Here is a 23,424-nt window from a genome sequence, read left to right as displayed (position 1 = left end):
TATTAAAACAAGTGTTTAACCTACGTGAGCATGCAACTTATCTTTGTTATGAATTTTAATGTCTAATTCAATCTTATAACAACTTATTAAAATAGACATGTTTGCATCTATAACATTCAACAAAAGCATTCAACATTCAATATAACACTTATATTAAACAAAAGAAAACCAAAACATGCATACTATATATTATAACTCTTTATAACATATATCCAATGCATGTAACATGCTTCCTATGGTGGGATTTTAAATCTACATGGCATACAATATGCAAAGACATGTTTTAATTTAAAAATAACATACATCACATGCATAAATAATAAATAACGCTGATATGGTTTAACTTTGACATCCTAAGCAAGCAATAATAACAAAATTATTACAAAATAGGTCAAAAGAAGTTTCAAAACTGTTTTAGATCACATGAACCGATCCGAACTTCCCAAATCGGACGTCTAGACCTTAAAAAGATGTTGAACCAATCTTAGGATGGCTGAACTGGACTGGAATGGTTGAAAACCTGTCGAACTGGACCTCCCGCGCGAATTGGCTCATGAACACATGTGTTGCAGGGCTTGGATGAGCAACATTGCAACGCTCATCCCAGCGTTGCCACGCCTCGAACTGCATATGAGCAGCGTTGCAACGCTCCAAGGGTAGCATCGCAACGCTTCCTGGTAGAAGGCACTCCTTCCAATTTCTGTTGCTGACCTTGCTTGCTCCAACCTTCAAATTACAACCTAATTTCGACTCTATTGACTCCAAATAAGTTACATGTTCTAGAGCACATATAAAACCTCATTAATCAAGAGCCAAATACAAATTTAACTAGGGAATAAAAAAGAAAACTAATGCCAAAGCTGATTAAAGAATCATATCAATCCCCAAATATGCGATCATAGAAATTCACTCACCAAACTCAAATTGAGTGCTTAAATCACACTCTGATACCAATTTATAAGATGTAGAATCACGCAAAAAAAGCAATCAGAATAAATAAGCATTCTAATTACATTTAATTTGAATTCTAAAAGCATGCAAAATAAAAATTTCCAGAAGTGGGTTTCATGAAAAACATACCTTTGTTGAAACCTCCAAATCTAAGTTGCTCTTCACGAAATTTCAGCTTCAAATCCTTAGTGAACCACCAAGAGATCTTCTCTACTATTCACAGTCTTGAATTTGAGCGATAGAACTTATAATTGAAGTGAATTGTGAAGGGATTTGGTGAAGGTTTGAGAGAGAGAAAAGTTTCAGAATTTCTATAAATTCAAACTTAGAACCTCCATCAATTTGAAAATTGAGAGTTTTTATTAAACTCCTTCATGCAAGCACCGAAGAAACTAGTCAATGCCACATCAAATTGCATTTGGAAGTTGGCTAGGTGTGTTATTTAAATGTTGAAAGGTGGAAATCCATTAAATTTCAAAAAACATGGAAATTTCTACTAGCAACATTTAATTTCCAATTTTTATTTTAATTAATTCAAAATTAATTAAACTAAAAAAACAATAATATTAAAATTCTGAAATTGAATAAGAAATGAAAATTAATTTGATTTTAATTAACTAAATAATAATAATTTAATATCAAATATTAAATTGATCACACGCCTAATTTTGAACATGAATCTTATTCAAGTAATTACTATTTAAATCAATATTTAAATATTATAAACTCTCCCATTTTTTTTAATTTCGATAAATTAAATGTTAATTATATCGAATATAATTATACAAACCCTAACTTGAAATTGAACAATTCAAATTGAAACCATAAATTCAATTTGAACACTTCAAATTGAAATCATTTCAAATTCACTCAATTTACTAATTCAAGGTGTTCATGTTTTACGAGCTAGTAAAGGGACATTATGGGCCTACAGATCATGAGCTCCAACGATTTGAGATTAGTTGGTTAAACTCTTTAGAAAAAATTAATCAATATTTGTTAACTACCAAGACACAAGACTATAGCTTGATAGTTGCACTCTTCCCACTGTAGATATATTTGTGTTCTTAGTAAGTCGTTCCTTCAAAGGTTGTTTGTAATATCGGCTGGGTCAATATGTTGTATTATCCCCAAAATTACATCTTACTCCTTAAGTTCTACTGATCCTCTAATGAACAAATGGTTTATGATCCAATCACTAAACCAACTCCCTCTCGGGCCAAAGAGAGGGTGGGGCCCTCTTGTTCAAGACTTGGATTCAGCACTTAAGAGAACAACTTTCCTCCTATCCTTAAATCAGGTAGCATGAATTCTATCTTGCACCCTATGCCCCTAGCTATCTACCCGGTCTTACTGTTACGCAAATTTTAGTCTTAAACAATGCGCTGATACAAATATGGATATGCATAATGATATATGATGATATGTGATACTACTTCTAAATATGCGTTAATTAACAATGTTCTTGTAGTATGCTGTGCGTTGTCACAAGTTTCCTTGCATTGAAACCAAGTATAATTTCACCGCAAGTTTCTCGGTGTGATCCGAGGTCGAACACAGGGACTGCTTGAGGTTATTGCGTTATGCTTGTGATACATGCGACCAGGGGTTTTCAATTAATAAAAGTTGTTGTGTACAAGAATATAAACATGCGATAAAACAAAGTAAAGCGGTAAAGATGCGATAATAAAATAAATTGCGTGAAAGTAAATTGCGTTAAAATAAATCTAATCTAAGTTGATACAAAATACAGGTTCATGATACAAGATACCGAGGTCAAAGCTGACTGTGAAGATATACAAAAATCGTGTTATGTGGTGGCAAGTCTTTTGTGTGAAACAGAAAGAGAAAAGATAATTAGTACAAATATCGCAAGTTCTTTAATTGTGTTAAAGGCATAAATACGGTTCCGCTTTTCCCTTGACATACACCTCTCGGTGATCGACCGCGCTCCCACATCTCTGTAGTGAAATAGGGACAAACGTAATGAACGCAAGGTTGCTTCCATCTCTGGAAGTACTTCTTGCTTTAATTAACGCATTCTTCTAACCTTCTCTCGACAGATCAAAATGGCATCTTTACTTCTGCTCTCATAGGTGAAGATGCCGTCTAACATGCTTTAGCTAAACGTTCTTATTTCTTTAGCCCAGTGTAAGTTACTTGTTTAATTCATATTAATTACCAAGGGATTAAGAAGACTTTATGAAGAAAGCGATAAATGAAGGAACGGAAATAGACAGAGAAGGGGATATGAAAATGATCGAGACATTCAATATTTCTATTCAGCGTCTGATACATCATTTGTGAATGAAGAGATTAAGAAGATGAAATACAGTGATGAATAGAGTTAAAAAAAAATACAAATAAACGTCAACGTCTTGGCACCGATCTGGATGGAGATTTGCTTGCCAATATGGACGGATCGTGCAGACGGATGAGCTTCCCTCTCAGGCTTGCTCAACCGGTAGCAGGGATCTAAGTATAGAGCTTCGAGGCGGGGATCTGGCAGAATAGCACTGAGACTCACCTCTCAATCTTGTCTCTTTTCTTCCTGAATTTCTTCCGATCAGTACTCAGCTCAGCCCCTTCTCTCAATAATTTAGTAGCAATTAGCCCTCGTATCAATTATACCCGTATCAAGTATATCTTCTTTGAATCTATGGGGGTATTTATAGGTGAAAATCTTTGACTCTTGGCTTGTGGACCCCACTTTTTGTTATGAAAATTCCGGAGATGGAGGAATAAATATTCCTTCTATTATGCAATCAGACCGTCAAATCTGCACAACGGTTAGTTGTACATGTGTCGCCATCCTCCGCCTTTGCATTTTTCAGCTGCATCTTTCGATCGGTTGCTCGCCTGTGGTGTTGTTTTTATTACCGCATGCAGTTGAAATTCAGCTCGGGATCGACTGTCGCATCACGCCGTCATTGTGTTAATCATCTCTTCATTGTTGATTGACGGGTGCAATGTGACAAAGATGCGTTATTCAGATTCTCGTTGAGCCTTGATCACAAGCAGTGACTTAGTTTCCTGCAAAATAGAGTAAAAATATCCTCTTCTACATCTTGACGATGTTAGTGGGTGTAATTGCGTTAGTTCATAATTATTGTGTTTCTAAGCTAATTTTCATACAATCAATGCATATTCCATCTCTTTTGGCCGCAATATCTAGAGATAAAGCAACATAAATCACTTGTATTTCTACAAGTTATCACTTACCCCTGAAATGGGAGGCTTATTGAGCCGACGCTGTTGAGCCAACCGTCACCTATGCAAATCTAATGATAATCCCAAATAAATAGGAGTTCATAGTTAGCTCCAAATTAAGCTTGAGTTACCTAGGTCATCTAAGCAAAATAGTCAGTCTTAAACAGTAAATAATGTTATAAGGTAAGAGTGACTTATTTCTTGGTCCGATCTTATGAAAACTCATTACATAGGACGCTCCCACTCCTCATGTCAATACATGAACAAATCAGGATGACTTCGTTTGTAGCACTTTACAACAAATTGTAACAACTAAAGAGTGGGCCACATCCGATAGTGTTACCAAAATAAGGCACCCAACCTCATTCGTATACTATAGACCTTTTTGGCTATTTACTCGAACTCGATCCATCTTTATATCTCCACATAAAGTTCAAGTACTCATATAATAGCCAAGGATCTTAGTTTATTGGATCTAGTCTTTACAAGTGCAATTTACATATGCAACAACAACTTTATTGAATAATTGTCAAATAACATCTTTATTGATAAAAGAAAATGTTTAACTTTACAAACTGTGAATTATAAGACATACATCTCAACATCATAATTTTAAACTGTATTAATGATCACCTCCACTCTAAGGGCTCAAACCCTGGTAGGGGTGAGTCGAGCTAGCCTAGATATAGTCTTTCAATTCATTTCTGATAAACAATGCTAGATCATGATTTATTTACAAACAGATATCCTATGTATTGATTGATCAGATGCAACCGATACCTATTGACAGATGACAGATAGAAGCGTGGGAAGTAGCATATCTTTTAAGAAAAAAATTATTTTACTTACAAGCAAAGTATTCCCCCCCCCCTCGCAATAAAATATAAGAAGTGGTATTGTTTTGGATTGACGGATTGAAGACGTCAGTCATGCTTTACCAATTTCCAATACCTACAGTTAATCCTGCTGATGTATATTGAGCATAAAATGCTTCTATTTTCTTAGCACCTAGTCATGCATGCTGACCGAAGCAGATATATTCTAGCTATGAAGACTGAAAGCAATGTTCTGTTAGCCAAAGGGTTTCTTTCTTGTTTTCAAGAAAATGCCTTTTAGCAATAAGATGATAGAAGTGAATAATCTATTCCAATGCACTCTTTATTAGTCCATTGTCACTAATCCGAATCTATAGGTTGTTCATGAATGCCCAGGCAGAAGTCGAAGGCCAATGACATTAGCTAACATACATTATTATTAGGAAGTTAAGCAGTAGTTCCACCAGTTGGGCCAGTCAGGTTGACCCATCATCATCTCGTGTCGCATCCCTTTTAGATCGGGAGCTAAAGCATACCTTATACGAGCCCCATAACTAAGAATGGAATGGTAATCTAATGATGACTATACTTAGGAAAAATTGACTACTTTGCTTGCCATTGAAGGAAATTTCTAAATCTAGCACAAAAGCAGACAACGAAAAGAAAGATAGTGCAGCCAAGTGCAAAAAAAAAAAAAAAAAAAAAAAAAAAAAAAAAAAAAAAAAAAGAAGAAGAAGAAGAAGAAGAAAGAAAGAAAGAAAGAAAAGAAAAGAAAAGCAAGCTGGGATTTCGGCATCATATCGGTTAGCTAAGCCAGTCTCAAGGAAGAACTTTGATCCTTACCTTGACTGACTTTCGAATTTGCTTTCCAAGGAGTAATATCAAGTGATCTGATGATCTAGCCTTTTGTGGCCTAGTTAAATAGTTTTCTGAATGGAATAAGAATTCAACCGACCATTTCCTTTAATTTAAATAAGGGTACAAGAACAAGTTTCTTCTACTTTGTTTGGAAAATTACCTAGACTCCTTGAATGAAGTTTCGAAAGAAAGGAAGTTAATTCACTTAAGATGTTGTGTCCTATTCTTAGCCTCGCTTTTCTTACCTAGAAACTAGTCTTTGCTTTTAGAGTCTCTATCCCTATTGGGACTACCCCATATCCCTTCTAGTTTTAAGGCGATATCCAATACTAGCAACTTATTTTCCAATCACACATAGAGTGTGTTCGAAGCATGGGGAGCTAGAGATCCCATTACAGATTGAGTAGTGGGATCCCTAGCATTAGGAGCAAATACAAAGTCAGCAGAAATTGCTATTGAAGCTATTGATCTAGAACCTACACTCTCAATAGCAATATAAGCAAAAGTGGTAACAGGAGCGGCGTGAAAGATGGCTAGTTGCCAGATGCATTTGTATCGAAACTTGTTTTACTCACCAACATCTGTTTAAGCAGCACGAGTTGCACCGCCATCAACAATAGCGAGATAAGTAGCTGAAGAGAAAGCAACAACATTGCATTATATGCTAAACTCTTTTGAATTTAGTAGTCATTCATCCTCCTTTGATCTCTTCAAATTTACGTGATCTAACAAGGATAGATAGAGGCATTATTGGGGTTGATGCCCTAAATCTCTTAGGGTCATGTAGTTTGTTATTGTATTGTACAAACATTTTTGTTTATTAATAAAATATGAGATGTTTTATTTGACATTCAGTAGCATTAAATCCATAAACCAATAAACTAACATCCAAGGCTATCATCTATAGTTTAAACATGTATGTAGAGATATAGAGGTGGATCATGTTTAAGTGATAACCTAAATGGTTTGTAGTAGATGGATAAGGTTGGATACCTTATCCTGGTAACACTACGAGTACGACCCCCTTTATAGATGTTACAATTGTTGTAAAATGCTACAAATGATTTGATCCTGATCATTCATGTGGAGACATGTAAGCAGGGGTATCTTATACAAAGCAGTTTGTATAAGACCGGACCACGAAATGACTAGTCTCATTAATAACATCGTTCACAACAGAGACTTACATTTCATTAAATGACCATAGGTGACATGACCTAAATCCTGAGTGAGTTGTAAACTCCTGTCTATGAGGGCAGTCCTTTGATTTGTATGGGTGGAAATGATAGGATCGCCGACTCAATAGGCCTACTATTTTAGAGATTTGTCTAATTGGGGAGCTGGGAACGCAGCTACACAAGACAGAATTCACTCCTTCCCCAACATGGAGGTAAGTAGATAAATTAGTCCCTTAACGGCTGATTTCGTGGCTTGAACAATGCAGTGCCATACCCTCTCCTAGCCTGAGAGAGGTTTGGTCATAGTTGGACTATGACTTATTTTTCATTAGAGGGATCGGTGATACTTAAAGAGTTAGATGTAACTATAGGGACAAAACAATAATTTTAGCCTAGTTGTACTTACGAGCAATTGTTGAAGGGTCATCAAACTGCTAACTGGTTATATCCAATGGACACAGAAATATATATGTAGTGCGAAGAGTGCAGCTGTTGGTCTTTAGTGGAGTGTCCGACAGTTAATGGATATTGAATAATATAATTAAATAAGTTTAATTAATTATTCAGGTATCATTGGAGCTTCAAACAACAGGTCCGTGAGGTCCCCTCTGTTGCTCAACAGAGATTAAATGGGAATCAATTTTGGATTAATTTGAATTGTTCAAATTAATTGAGGGAATTAATTATATGTGATATAATTAATTTAATTTAGTTATATATGATATAGTTACTATAATGTATTTGATACATAATATGTGATATAACCAATTTAATTTAATTATACATGATATAGTTATTATAATGTATTTGATACATTATAATATAAAGTTTATTTGAGAGGAAATAAATATTTGAATATGATTCAAATACTAATTATGTGATTTGGATTCATATAATTAAATTTAATATAAATGAGATTTATATTAAATATCGTGCATTAATGACGGAATAAAAACCATAGGTAATATTGTATTTGATACAATATTAAACTATAGGTTATATGTTAAATTTGATATAACATATAATTTAATATATATTATATGATAAAGTGGTTATCATATAAATATATATTAATGTTTTATTAAAATAATTTTTTTGTAGTTTTAGAAATTTTTTTAACTCCCTCCCCCTTTTTCTCTCTATAAAGTACATGAGTGGGAGGCGTAGGTGGTTGGTTTTTTAATCTTCTTCTCCATTTGAGTTTTACAGAGAACAATCTCTACAAGAAATTCCTTTAAGAAAAGTTCTCAAGCTCTCACTCTCCTTCCTCTAAAATCAAACTCTATCCCTCTCTTCTAAAATATCACGCAACTCCTTGGATTCTCATACTAGAGAATACAGAGGAAGCTTTCAAGGTGGTGGCCAAATTAAGGTTTCAAGTTTGTGATCTTTTCGAGAGGAGGAATTACATGAAGAAAATTGCTCTTCAGGGGTTAGTATTTCTTTTTCTCTTTTCTCAATTTCATGTTTAGCATGTTGTAAATTAAATTAAATGCATAATTATGCTTTTATTTTATTTCTGCAAAATTTATGTTTTATAAAATTGGGACTTAGGCCAATCCCCACTTCTGCTGCCACCCTTCACCAATTCACTTTAGGCATAGGCTTAAGTAAGGGTAACAGACGCAAGCAAAGGTAGAAGCATCTGAGTAAGCAGAGGTACAAAAGGCATCAAGGGCAAGGAGGCAAGAAAGTACACCCACCAAAATGAGAGTCAACAGAGAACTATTACATCTCAATTAATGAGATATAGTATATATCTATAGAGATATCTTTCGTGTATTTTCTCCTGTAACTATACTGGAGGGTTAATTCTATTGACAGTCGGATATACCAGGTTAGACAACAAAGGAAAAATTCCAAAGGATAATCTCTACAACAAGAGTAACAAAACGAAATTATGGTTAATACAAATTGGCTAACTATCAGATATCTTGAGCTAGAGAGAAAGAAACGATCAGATGGGGATAATCAAGAACTACTGGCATTTTGGACTTAGTTTTACAACAAGTCTCCTTTATCTACTTGGTTCAGACAACGACTGCCCCTGTCCTGGTGGAAGTTTGACGTTTGGATCCGTAGGAGTATCAAGTGGTTTGCAGTCAAGCATCCTTCTTTCTTCAAGTATGTCAAGAGCATACTTTCGCTGAGAAAGACACACACCGTGCAATGATTGATCTACTTCAATGCCAAGGAAATACTTGCTTGGTCTGGAAATGTTGGAACAAATGATGTTTCCAGTGAATTATACCATCAGAATCATCTCCTATAATGACTATATCATCACCATAGACCATCAAGTAATCGTCCAGATTCATGACGATAGAACGTAGAGTGATCGACCTCACTCCTTTTCATGCAAAAATAAAAAAGAAATAAGCAAAGTTCCATCGTTGAGTGAGAAATGGGAAATTCATGGAAGGTGACAATCCTAACTGCATAACAGTGCACCCACAATCATTAACATTGTTTTCTAATCGGAAGACCGAGAGCTAACTATCGCGACTTTGGGCTATCAAAAAAAGGAATCCATAACCCAACCCATGAAACTACACTAGTGCCCATAATGGTTATCGACACATTAGAGAAAAAAAATCAGAAAGCAGAGGGGGTGAAACAAAGAAGTGCGATATGTTCGGATTCCGAGACTAGCATATCGTAACCCTTCCCAGTCTGAGCAAAGATAATTTATTTTCACCGATCCAACACTTATACTACAAACATAGCAAAGTGGTAAGTTCGAGGTCGAATCCACAAGGAGACTGTTGAATTAACTTAGACCAATTTATGAATTCCAAAATAAGAAGGGTTTTCTACGGTTCTTGATTTTGTTTATAAAATAAATTAAAAACCAAACATGGAAAAATAAATAAGAGTTATCACATAAAAGGGTAGACTCAAATTGTGGGGAAAATCTTTGGATTAGTTTGTATGTTTTTTGTTTTCTATAATTCAATACTAGTTAATTTCTCCAATTATGTGAACCCCTCAACCTATTATAAATATAAATGATAACTAACTTACCATAATATATTTATGACGTATGGTTTTAATATTTCATCTCATGTAACATATAAACCATAGCTCTTTTTCTATTCCATGGCATTTAATGTAAATCTCATTACATTAACTCTCCACTTGATGTATCTTATACATCATATCGATCATATCATATATAATCGGATTACCTCTTGTCAATTTAAAAATTTCAAATCAACACCAAGAACTAATCCTCAACTTGAATTCATTGAGCTACGAAGGGGACCTTATGGACCTGTAGCTCGAAGTTCCAATGGTACGTGAATAACTGACTAAACTCTTTAGTCACGGGATCCACCATCCGTTAACTGTCAGGCACTCTACTAAAAACCGACAGCTGAACTCTCCTTACTACAGATATACTATATATTCATCTTAACCAATCAACAGTGCGACAACCCTTTATAGATCGCTCGTAAGTATAGCTCGGCCAATAACCATCATGCCCCTATAGTTACATCTAACTCCTTAAGTACCGCTGATCCTTCTAATGAACATAAGTCATAGTCCTACTATTACTGAGTCCTCTCTTCGAAAGAGAAGTTGTGGCCACTATTTTCAAGCCCCGAAATCAGCCCTTAAGGGAGCAATCTACCTACTTATCCCTACTTCAGGGATGGAGTGAATTCCATCTTGTATATTGAGTTCTCAGCTCCCAAATCAGACAAGTCCCCAAAAAGGTAGGCATGTTGAGTGGGCAATCTGGCCACTCTCACCCATACTAATCAAAGGACCATTCTCAAAGGTAAGAGTTCCCAAAACACTCAAGATTGAGGTCGTGTCACCTATGGTCGTTTAGGTGAGATGTAAGTCTCCAGTATCAACAGTGTTATATAGAGAGTCTAGTCATCTCGTGGTCCAGTCTTATACAAACTCTTTGTATAGAACACCCCCGCTCGCATGTTTTCACATGAATGGTCAGAATCTACCATCTGTAGTAATTTACAACACGTGTAAACCTCTATAAAGGGGGCCGTATCCGTAGTGTCATCAGGATCAGGTATCCCACCTTAATCCTTATACTACAGATCTATTTAGGTTATCACTTAAGGCATGATCCACTTGTATATCTCATATACATACTTAAGTTTACATAAGATAATCATGGAGCTTTATTTATTGAATATGAATAAAAGCCAGAATGAAATAAAAATTATTTTCTTCATAAACAATGTTTATAATTACAAATAATGAGACTCTAGGAGAATTAGGACACCAATCCCAATAGTTTTCTGCTCCCTTCCTATCCTTGATGGTCAAATTGAATTCGTGAAGGAAGAGCATCCAATGCACAAGTCGAGGCTTTGACTCCTTCTTGGTCATCAGGTACCTGAGAGCAAAGTGATCAGTAAAAATAGTAACAGGAAAACCAAGAATGTAAGAATGAAATTTATCTAAAGCAAAGACGATAGCCAGAAATTATTTGTCGATCATGGTGTAATTAATTTGGGTAGGATTCAAGATCCTTGATGCAAAACTTATGACGTAACTCTTCTTATTGACCCTTTGTCTTAGTACTGCTCTCACTGCTAGATTGCTACCATCGCACATGATCTCGAACGGTACGTCCCATCTTGGAGGTTGAAAAATCAGGCTGGCGGTCAACTTCTCCTTTAAAGTGTCAAAGGCCTCTTGACACTTCTTGTCAAAATCAAATAGAACATCCTTCTGAAGCAATGTTGATAGTGGTAGTGCCAGCTTCGAAAAATCCTTAATAAAAAAAACTGTAGAAACCTGCACTACCAAGAAAAGAACAAATCACCCTAACAGATGTATGATAGGGGAGGTTAGAAATAACATTTATCTTAGCTTTGTCTACGTCAATTTCCCTTTCAGAAACTAGATGTCCTAAAACAATCCTATGAGAAGACATAAAATGAAAATTTTCATAATTCAAAACAAGGTTAGCTTCAATGCATCATCTTAATACTAAGCTAAGATTATGCAATCCATCCTCAAAAGATTCTGTAAACGATAAAATCATCCATAAACAACTCTATGCACTTTTCTATAAAATCAGAAAATATATTCATCATACCCCTTTGGAACGTACCTGAGGCATTGCAAAGCCCAAATGGCATCCTCCTAAAGGCATACGTACCGTAAGTGCAAATTAAGGTGGTCTTTTCTTAGTCTTCTTGGGAAATGGGGATTTGATAGAATCTAGAGAATCCATCAAGAAAACAAAAAAAATTGTTTTCTGACGAGGCATTCCACCATTTCATTCAGGAAAGGTATAGGGAAGTGATCTTTCCTTGTTACCTCGTTGAGCTTTCAGAAATCGATACACATTCTCCACCCATTTTGTACATGCATTGGCACCATCTCACCCTTATCATTCTCCAAAATTTTTATGTCGGTCTTTTTGGGGACAACATGGATAGGACTTACCCATTTGCTGTCAGGAACTAGGTAAATGATTCCGGCTTCATTGAGCTTGATAATTTCTTTAAGAACGACATCTTTCAAGTTGGGGTTGAGCCTTCTGCAGGGTTAGACTGTGGGCTTGGCTCCTTCCTCTAGAGTGATCCTATGCATGCCAAAAGAAAGGCTTACTCCCTTGAGATCATCTAGGGTCCACCCAATAGCCTCCTTGTAAGTTTTCAGAGTTTCAACTAAGGATTCCTTTTGGGCAGGCATCAACTCCTTGGAGATTATGACTGGAAGGGTGTTCCTTTCTCTCATGTATACATGTTTCAGATGTCTAGGGAGAGCCTTCAGCTCAATCCCTTGTACCTACAAATCAAGAATATCAAAGTCAGAAAAAGGTTCTTCTAATTTGCTAACATTAACAATAGGAAGAGATAAATCATGTGAATCATGTGAATCTAGATCAATGTAGGGAGCAACCACATGTTAGAATTATTATCATCATCATGCAATACAATTTCATCTATAACATCATGTGCCTCAATCAAACACAAGGACGGGTATTCCCAGGGAATTTCATGGCATCATATATGTTAAAAGAAACAACTTCCCTATCAAATTCTACAGATAGACAACCCTTATCTACATCAAATTTTGTCTTAGTAGTTTTCATGAAGGGTCTACCTAACAGAATTGTAGAAGGTGAAGGCATAGAAATTTCATCTATTTTTAATATATAAAAATCAACAGGGAAAATCAATTCCTTAACTTGCAACAGTACATCCTCAAAAATCCCTAAGGGTTGGATATAAGATCTATCAACTAGTTGGATGCATATAGCAGTAAATCATTCAATTTCAAATCCTCATAAACATGATAGGGTATGACATTAACAGAGGCTCCTAGATTTAATATGGCATGACAGATGACTCTATTACCAATAATGTAGGGCAGAGTGAACATACCTAGGTCTCGGCATTTTTCAAGAATATTATGTTTTAGGAGAGCCGATACATTCTTACTTACCACTACCTTTTCTCTATCCTTACATGTCCTCTTTTTGGTGCACAGTTTTAAGGAATTTAACATACCTGGGCATCTGCTGGATTGCATTCAAGAGAGGAATGTTTATCTGACCTTTTTTAACATCTCGATCAACTTCTCGTCCCTATGTTATTGTTTTGATCTTGCTATCCTACTAGGAAACGAAGCTTTAGGAATATAAGGTTCAACAGAAAGTGATGGAAGAGTACCTACCTTGGGAGTAGATGGTTGTGCTTCATATTTACCCTCATTGTTCTCAGCTTCTTTGTTGGGCTTACGAGGTGGAGATAGGTTTTCTGGCGGAAGCTTCTTACCACTTCTCAGCGTGATGGCACTAATGTTGGCATGGTCTAGTTGTGCAGGTGATAATTGGTAGAAATACAAGTTATTAAAGCTTAAATTATTAAAACAATGGAAGAAAGCAATGGTGAATAGGCAATATTACGATTGATTGCACCAAACTAAAAGAAAAATCGCGATCGCTAACTCTCATCACATAAAAGTAGTTAAACTGAGTTATTATGCAAGAACAATGCGATAGCACACTTTGAGTTAGCGATCCAAGAGTTCTTCAAAGATGGTCGCGTGATGACCTTACATAAGTAAAACAATGAGAGAATGCGATGGTAAATTAGGCAATATCATGTCCGAAAGCACTAAACTGAAAGGAATTGTGATCGCGAGCGCTCATCGCATAAAAGCAGTTAATTTATCTATTTTGTGCAGGTACAATGTGATGGCGCATATGAAATTACGATCCAAAGGCATAAGACGACAGCGCGCTTGAAGTTTCGATCACAAGTCATGCGATCGTAAGAAGTTTCTTAAAAAGGTGGCCGCATAAAGATCTCGCATCAAGGCGACAACATAATAAATAGTGATGGGACGTAAAGCTGATAACAGTCGATTCTGAATTTAGTTGACAAGCCGTTAAAAGTCACACTGTAGCAAGTACATTGAACTTTCCGGGACTTTTAAACAGCACAACAAAGTAGGGTAATTAATGCCATCCATCATTGCAATCATTTGTAAGAAAAGTTGCTTCACCTTGAAATCTATAAATACCGAAGGCCACTAGAAAGAAAAAAGTTAGTTAGTTAGTCCATTCCCGCACATACTTATACATATACATAGAGGATGTAGAAAGCAAGGAGACAAGGAAGCCGAGAGAAATCGATCTCTGAATATCGAGAGACTACCGGAAGGCAATACAAAAGAGAGAGGGCCAACCCTTGCGAGAGCAAGAATCCACAACTAGAACAAAGTTGAAGTGATAAAGAGCAGTGTAAAAGGCCACGGGAAGCAAGACATTGCTTATCGGGCTTGTTATCTCTCAAATCCATTTGTTATTTTGTATTCAGTACTTTATTTGCATAAAATGGAAACTTCATTTCAATCTATGTTCAATCTCTCCATACCATGCATGAGTAGCTAAATTTCTGAATCGGTTGAGAAGCACTTAGCGAGCATGACTTAAGATTTACATTTTATACGATCATCTTGTCTTATGTATGCATCATTCACCTTGGGACGTACTTGAGAAGCACTTAGCGAGCATGACTTAAGATTTAAAGATAAAATCTAGGCTTGAGAAGGTCAGATTAGAATCTAAGCTTGAGAGAGTCAGATTAGATCGCATAAGCGAGAGTAGAAACTTAGACATAAGTTCTATATGCTATTTACACATCGCATGTGCCCTAGAAATAGGATTGGTGGTATGCGGTCGCCTTGTCTTATATGTGCATCATTCATCATTTGAGCATACTTGAAAGAGTAGTCTAAAGATAGAATCTAGGCTTGAGAGAGCCGGATTAGATCACATAAGCAAGAATAGAAACTAAGAAATAAGTTCTATTGACATTTTCGCATATGCATCGCATGCGTCTTAAAAATAGAAGTTATGACATTCTGCATTGATAGATGTAGTACTGATATTTGTGTGTAGCATGATCCCATAACTTGTGCACAATATTAAGAAATGTTAGCTAAACCCCTTGTCAACCCCTTCATCGCATACTTATCATAACTCTACACTTTCATCACTCTACATTCCACTCCGTTGCATAGGAAAAATCTCAATCAAAATACTATCCACTTCATTTATTTACCACCGTAATAGAATCGAAGAGTCTATCGCATATCTCCTTAGTAGTCCCTGTGTTCGACCTTGGACTTACCAGGAAACCTAAGAAGGCTTATACTTGGGCCTTGTTAGGAAAACTTGCATGATCACCGCATAACACACATTACTGCAAACTCACACCATAACACACCATAATTCTACGCATCACAATTGCTTAAGATTGAAGAACTACCCTAGTATGCAGATATTGTCAACTTCTTGGTCTGCAAACAATTCCCTGAAAACTACACATCCATCAAAAGAAAAGGCTCATACATGAATGCAAATTTTACTACTGGGACGATCCAAATCTCTACAAAAGGGGACCAAACCAGATAGAGTTTGTGTTTCAAAAACTACATTCCATCGAATATTGTTTCAATGTCATGAATCACCCTATGGAGGGAATTTCAGCGGACAACGCATGACAGCGAAAGTTTTGCAATGTGGGTATTACTGGCCCACTCTGTTTGAAGATGCATGAGAATACTCCATGAAATGCGATAAGTGCCAATGCACTGGAAGCATTTCAGAAAAAAATGCGATGCCAATGAATATCATTTTGGAGGTGGAGCTATTCGACATCTGGGGAATAGATTTCATGAGACCATTTCCATCGTCAAATGGTCATAAATACATCCTATTGGCTGTCAACGATGTTTCCAAATGGGTTGAAGTTGTTTCATACATTGCAAACGATGCGGTAACAGTCTCTAAGTTCTTGCAGAAAAACATCTTCACTCGTTTTGGCACCCCACGTGCCATAATAAGTGACGAAGGGACCCATTTTGTGAATCGCATTGTTAGTAAATAGTTGATCAAATATAATGTCCACCATAAGATCGCCACCGTGTATCACCTCCAAACAAACGGACAAGCAGAGGTTTCTAACAGAGAAATAAAGACAATCTTAGAGAAGGTGGTGAACCCATCGCGGAAAGACTGGGCCATGAAACTAGATGATGCCTTATGGGCATATCAGACTGCTTATAAGACACCCATAGGCATGTCACCATATGCATTGGTGTTTGGAAAGGCTTGTCATCTACCGTTGGAACTGGAATATAAGGCATTGGGGGTAGTAAGAAACTTAACTTCAATCTTAAGGTTGCAGGATAAGAGAGAAAACTTCAACTACTAGAGCTGGACGAGTGGAGATTACAAGCATATAAAAATTCCAAAATTTACAAAGAACGCACCAAGCGATGGCATGATAAGTGTCCTTGCGAGAAAAACCTCAAGGCAGGTCAAAGGGTATTGTTGTTCAACTCTAGGCTGCGTCTCTTTCCTGGAAAATTGAAGTCGCGTTGGTCCAGGCCTTTCATGATCAAGGAAGTATTACCATATAGATCGGTGGAATTGACCAACGAAGATGGGACCAACGCATTTAAAGTGAATGGATAAAGAGTAAAGTTGTATCGTGAAGGGAATTTCCAACGCGAGAAAACCTCCACTAACTTGGGTAAGCCAGAATAAAGAAGAATTACTCAGTCCCTGCAATGATAAGCGACATACATTCATCAGGGATGAAGTATATCCTTTTGTGTATCCTTTTTGTTTTTCTCTCAAGAATCTATTTTACTTTCTATATAATTACTATTTTTTATGATTGTCAACTTTTCTTCGTATTATCTTTCAAAAGCTCAATCGATCGCGTGTTTTAAGCCCATCGCATCACTCTGTCGCACTCCTTTATTGCGATCATAATTATGCGGGCAAAAATTAAATTTGGGAGTTATGTCCTGATGGGTGGAAAAATGGAAAATAAATATGCGTTCATCTTATGATATGCGTTCGTTCTCCATGCGTCAATAGTCATGCGTTGGACTAAGAAATATGAAATATGCATTTAAGAATATATGCGATGACCATGCGTTCCCGTCACAAGTTTTCTTGCTTTCTCCCCAAGTATAACGAGATCGCAAGTTTCTCGGGATGATCCGAGATCAAACTCAGGGACTTGTAATTAAATGTTGCGACATAATGTGTTTGCGGCGAAGAATAAAAGAATAATGAAGTTAGGGGACTATGTGCTACTCCTACTCCCAACTAAACAGGTTAAGCAATGGAAGTATGACTATGAGAGTTGGTAGAGACTCGACAACTATTAACGCGTAATAAGATGCATGGAAAAATAGATAAAATGGTGAAGGGGATGACTTCACCACATCATTAAGCTTGATCGCAAGGGTAACCCTAGCCAGCGCAAGTTATGCGATCATGCTATACACAAATATATACGCATGTGATGCATATGCGATAATGTCGATAGAACTTATGTCTAAGTCTCTATTCTTGCTTATGCGATCTAACACACATAAAACAAGGTGACCGCATACCACCATATCCTATCTCTAGGGTGCATGCGATGTGTAAATAGCAAATAGAACTTATTCCTAAGTTTCTACTCTTTTTTATGCGATCCAATCTGACTCTCTCAAGCCTAGATTTGGTCTTTAGACTACTCTCTCAAGTATGTCCAAATAATGAATGATGCACTCATAAGACAAGATAATCACATAAAACAGGGTTGATATAAGATTATTCCTATCTTTAGGAACACTGCTTACTTTGCTCAGTGAGTTCCACTACTTATCCTCTCGGGAAGTTAGTCGCCACTGATCAACTCATAGATAAGCATTGCTACAGCCTCACACTAAGAAAAGAGGATTTACTCACTATACTCGTGCAACGCACACCTCTCGGTGGTTTGCTACATGCTTCATATGTATATACCGCTTGATTAAGTAAACGATACTCTAGCAATCTTACTTAGTCGTTGCAATGAAATTAAAGGATGATAAAGAAGAAGTTAATGAAGATGAAGTCGAAGGAAATAAAGAGATGCATCGATTACAAAATATATTTATGTCTTAAGCCCAGAATGTAATACAATACAGAGATAGAAGAGAGATGGAGGGCTAGATGTAGGCAATGTCTTGCTTCCATCAGATGTGTGTCAAGGCTACCGGTGGTGCCATGGATGGACGGTGGACTAGTCTCTCTCGAGATCTATCTCTGACAAAGCTCCAATCCTCACTCAGAATGGTTGAAGAAATGAAGAACTCTCAAAGAATGTCTTCTCACGCTCTCATCTGTGATCACAAGGATCTGTCTTAAGGCAGAAACTTGGATGATTTGAAGTTGGGCTCTAAGGCTCTATTTATAGAGCTCAATCGCTAACAGCATTAATGAACCTACTCTAAATCTTTGCTATAAACGGTGTGGTAGGTGAAATATCAACATCATCTTTTTTATACTCCCAAGGTATGCATTCATGCTTGGTTTCCAAAGTACCATCGCATTCCACCACCCTTGCGTTCATCCTTCTATCATGGTTATTATCCTGTAGTTGCCACCTCTATGCGATGGACGCATGCGGTTAATAGCTGCAACATCCATGCGATGAACGTACGTGATCACCCTTGTGATGGTCTGGGATTCACCGCATGCGATCGGTTTCTGCGATAGCTACAAAAGATAGACATTTTGACGCAGAATAACGCATGATATTGGGTTAGCCGAGATTTTCAATGCTGATCGATGCAAGCTCACTTTTCACATGAATTCTTAGTATAATCACCGCATATCCTACTTGTTAGCCCTCATAAATCTAAATAAAAGGCTACAATAACTTGTATTTCTACCAGTTATCATGTCCCTCATTGCCTCATCGTATTTCAATTCTTGTACTTCTCAGTTTCAATTTAATATTGTTGAATTCTACTATCGCATTCTTTCTCGTTTGGCTCAATTCTGAATTTTTTATTACTTTATTTGGTCGTCGTATTCATCCTTTGCCCATTACGAATTCAATGATGAAATATATGTCTTTGTTCTTATCGCATGAACTAATGTCAGATTAATTTCAGGACATTTGATTCACAAAGAATTTCTAAAATTTAGTTGGTCTGACAGTTTTACTTCAAAACTATTTTTACAAAACTCTGAGTCCATCACATGAATTATTTCGTTCTCAGAAATGAGGACATTGTTGCATTTTAAATTTGGGGGGGGGGGGGGGGGGGGGGGGGGAGGGGTGGTGTTATTTTCAAGCCTTGATAGAGTTTCAATTTGGATATATATAAACATAATAATAATAATATATAACGTTGAGGTCAGATCTTGCTCCTATTTGGATGTCACAGTGACACCCCGTGGGGGCAAGCCAAAGAAGGTGGGAATCGTGATCAACCGTAGAAGCTAAGTGATGCAATCTCCGCTGCCAAATAAAAATGATGGGCATGAGTTTTGATTGAAAAAGAGCGTCTCGCTCGTAGATTGGATGTCTGCATGACATCCGGAGGGGGCAAGCCAAAACGAAGGCTGGGCATCGAATCAGTGCAAGATCACAAAAATAATATCTAAATAATGCAAAAGGCCAAAACCTCTTAAACACCCCGGTTAGATAAAATTTGAAATAAATCATGCGATGTCCTGGAAATGAGTAAAGATTTTTTGAAGATTAAGCTCGCGGTCCCTAAAGGTTTAGAAATATTTGAGGAAGAGATAGGATAGAAATTAATAATGACAACGGTTCAACGGTTTTGAATAAGTCATAATGAGATGCCTAGGCAAGGTAAAGGCGATTGAAATTCTGAGAAATCTTTAGTTTATGCTTGAGGGCAAGCATTGTTTTAAATTTGGAGGTGTGATAACTGATAGAAATACAAGTTATTAAAGCTCAAATTATTAAAAGAATGGAGAAAGCGATGGTGAATAGGCAATATTACGATTGATTGTGCCAAACTAAAAGAAAAAATTGCGGTCGCTAACTTTCATCGCATAAAAGCAGTTAAACTGAGTTATTGTGCAGAAACAATGCGATAACACGTTTTGAGTTGGTGATCCAAGAGTTCTTCAAAGATAATCACGTGATGACCTTACATAAAGGTGGTGGCCTAATGTAATAAAACGTGATAGGATGTAAGCCGATAACGGTCAAATCAGAAATTCAGTTGACGGCCGTTGAAGACCATATCGTTGCAAATCCATTGAACTTCCGGTGACCATCAGACAGCGCAACAAGGTATGGAAATTAATGCTGCCCATCCACGCAATCATTAGTGAGAAGAACTGTTTTGTCTGGAAGTCTATAAATACCCAATGCTACCAAACCAAGAGGATATCCAAGCGAGGAGAAGGGAATTCTTGAGAAGAAATTAATTGTCGGAGAGCTCGAGAGACTGCCGAAAACAACACGAAGGAGAGACACCAAACCCTTGCGAGAGCAAGAGTTTACAACTTGGGAAAGAATTGAAGTGATAAGAGTAGTGTAAACGCCAGAGGAAGCAAGACATTACTACCTGGCTTGATACTTACACCATTTATTGTTTTGTACTTAAACACTTTATTTGCAAGAATGGAAACTTCATTTCAATTTATGTTCATTCTCTTCACACCATACATTAGTAGCTAAATTTGTGATTGGGTTGAGAAGTACTTAGTTAACATGACTTAAGCTATGCACTTTATGTGATCATCTTTTCTTATGTATGATTCATTCATCATTTGGAGTATTTGAGAGAGTAGTCTAAAGACAGAATCTAGACTTGAGAGAGTCAAATTAGATCACATAAGCAAGAGTAGAGACTTAGAAATAAGTTCTATCTACTGCATTCCATACACATTGCATGCATCCTAGAAATAAGAAATATGTCATTATGCATTGAGAAATGTAGTGATTAATATTTGTGTATAGCATGATCGCATGACTTGTACAATATCTTAGAAATGCTAGCAAAACCTCTTCTCAACCCCTTTATCGTATATTTATTACAACACCACCCTTTCATTGTTGTGCATTTAATTCCATCGCATTAGAAAATCAAAGTTAAATCACCATCTACTTCTTAATCACCATCACAATAGGATCAAAGAGTCTGTCGCATATCTATTTAGTAATCCCTACGTTCAACTCTGGACTTACCAGGACCCTAAGAAGGCTTATACTTGGGCTTTGTTAGGAAAACTTGCAGGATCATCGCATCCCCACATCCTTTCATCGCATGATAAATCAACGCATCAGCAGGCCCTAAACCCTTGTTTTCTATTCGACTCACTACAGCAGCTAATTGTGTGACTTGAGTCCCTAGATTAGCCATGCTCACCTTGGTTTCTTGCTGATAGGCCTTTGTGTCATGTGATAGCTGGAGAAAGTCTTTTTGCAGCTGTTGAATTTCTTGTTGAAATTTAAGGGAATTATCAGCCAACGATTTAACAATGTCTTCTAAAGACATACATGAGGAAGATGACGATAGTTGATTGGAATGATTAGAATTGTCATGCCCTTATCCTTGGCCTCGACCTCTCCATTTGAGATTAAGGTGATCACGCCACCCTAGACTGTATACAGGGCCATGTGGGTTGTACTTCCTCTAGTAACCCCCAACTGCATTGACTTGTGTTTGAGGACATGCTTCAGAGGCGTGTCCTAGTATTTCGTAGGCTCCAATGGCCTTGACTTAAGAACCTTCTCCTTAGGCTAACTGCATCACAAAAGAAGTTTAGTTAGAAAGTTGAGCTTTTAATTATTTAACCTCAAAATTACCAATTAAATCAGATTCAGTGGCCCTGGTGCCAAAATTCAGGTTATTCTCAACCATGCGTGATATTAATTCTTGGGCCTCCTTGGGCGTCTTGTCAACAAGAGCGCCTCCAACTACTGAATCAATTGAGTTCCTGTCATTGGTAAGCAAACCACTATAGAAATATTGAATCAATAATTGGTCAGAAATCTGGTGATGGGGGAAACTAGCACATAATCATTTATAACGTTCCCAATACTTAGATAAAGACTCACCCACAAACTGTTTAATGCCATAAATATCTTTTCTTATGGAATAGGCTTTAGAAGCCAGAAATTTTTTTTTCAAGAAATTTCTTTTTGAGTTCATGGCAAGTAGTGATTGACCCTGGAGACAAGTAGTACAACCAATCCTTGGCATCATTCTATAGTGAAAAAGGAAACGACCTAAGGTTTAGTTGCTCTTCTATGACTTTGTGGGGTCTCATATTTACACAAACCATATGGAAGTCCTTGACGTGTTTGTCGGGGTTCTCCTCTGCATGCCCTCTGAAGGTTTGGCAGCAAATCAATTAGCCTCGGTCTGAGTTTGAATGGCACTGTGGTAAGTGGAAATACGATGCACAAGGGCTGCAGGTCTATGTCAGGCTCTGCTAGCTCCCTTAGGGTTTTCTCTCGAACTGCCTCTCCCATTGTTGTGTTGACAACAACTTCTGAATGTTCTTCTTCTAGAATTTCTTCTTTCTGTCTTCTTCGATTCTCCTCTCTTCCTGATCAATATCTACAAGGAAAACAAAATCTTCACGCCCAGAGGAGCGGGTCATAAACCAAAGGGAACTTAAACACTTTTTTGGGATCCAAAAATTTTCCTAGGTTAACTGTCAAGCCTCCCTGGCAACGACGCCAATTTTGTTCAGACTCTGAGAGTAGTGTATCGTAATTGCTCCCACCTCGAGCAAAGAGCATTTATTTTCACCGATCCAAGACTTATACTAAAAACGTAACAAAGTGGTGAGATCGGGGTCGAATCCACCACGGTCGTCTACAAGAACAGTAGCGCAAGAACAAAGGAAATGGGGATGATACCACCACTCGAAGCCCTCAGTATTCTCAGAGTGAGAATCCAAAGGGTGGACTTTGATGGAATTGGTAGAGGGGAGGAGGAAAAGCAATCGTGTACTACGAACAAGCAAGTGGGAGAAAAGGGAGACTATCGTATAGTTAGGTGCTTGGTCGTTTAGGTCGGGGTACACGATCGTGTAGTAATTGCTAAGCGATCGTCTATCAAAAGGTAAGCAATCGTTTAGTTAC

Source organism: Benincasa hispida, unplaced genomic scaffold, assembly GCF_009727055.1.
Source record: "Benincasa hispida cultivar B227 unplaced genomic scaffold, ASM972705v1 Contig123, whole genome shotgun sequence".
Taxonomy (NCBI): Eukaryota; Viridiplantae; Streptophyta; class Magnoliopsida; order Cucurbitales; family Cucurbitaceae; genus Benincasa; species Benincasa hispida.
This window is presented reverse-complemented; position numbering follows the sequence as displayed.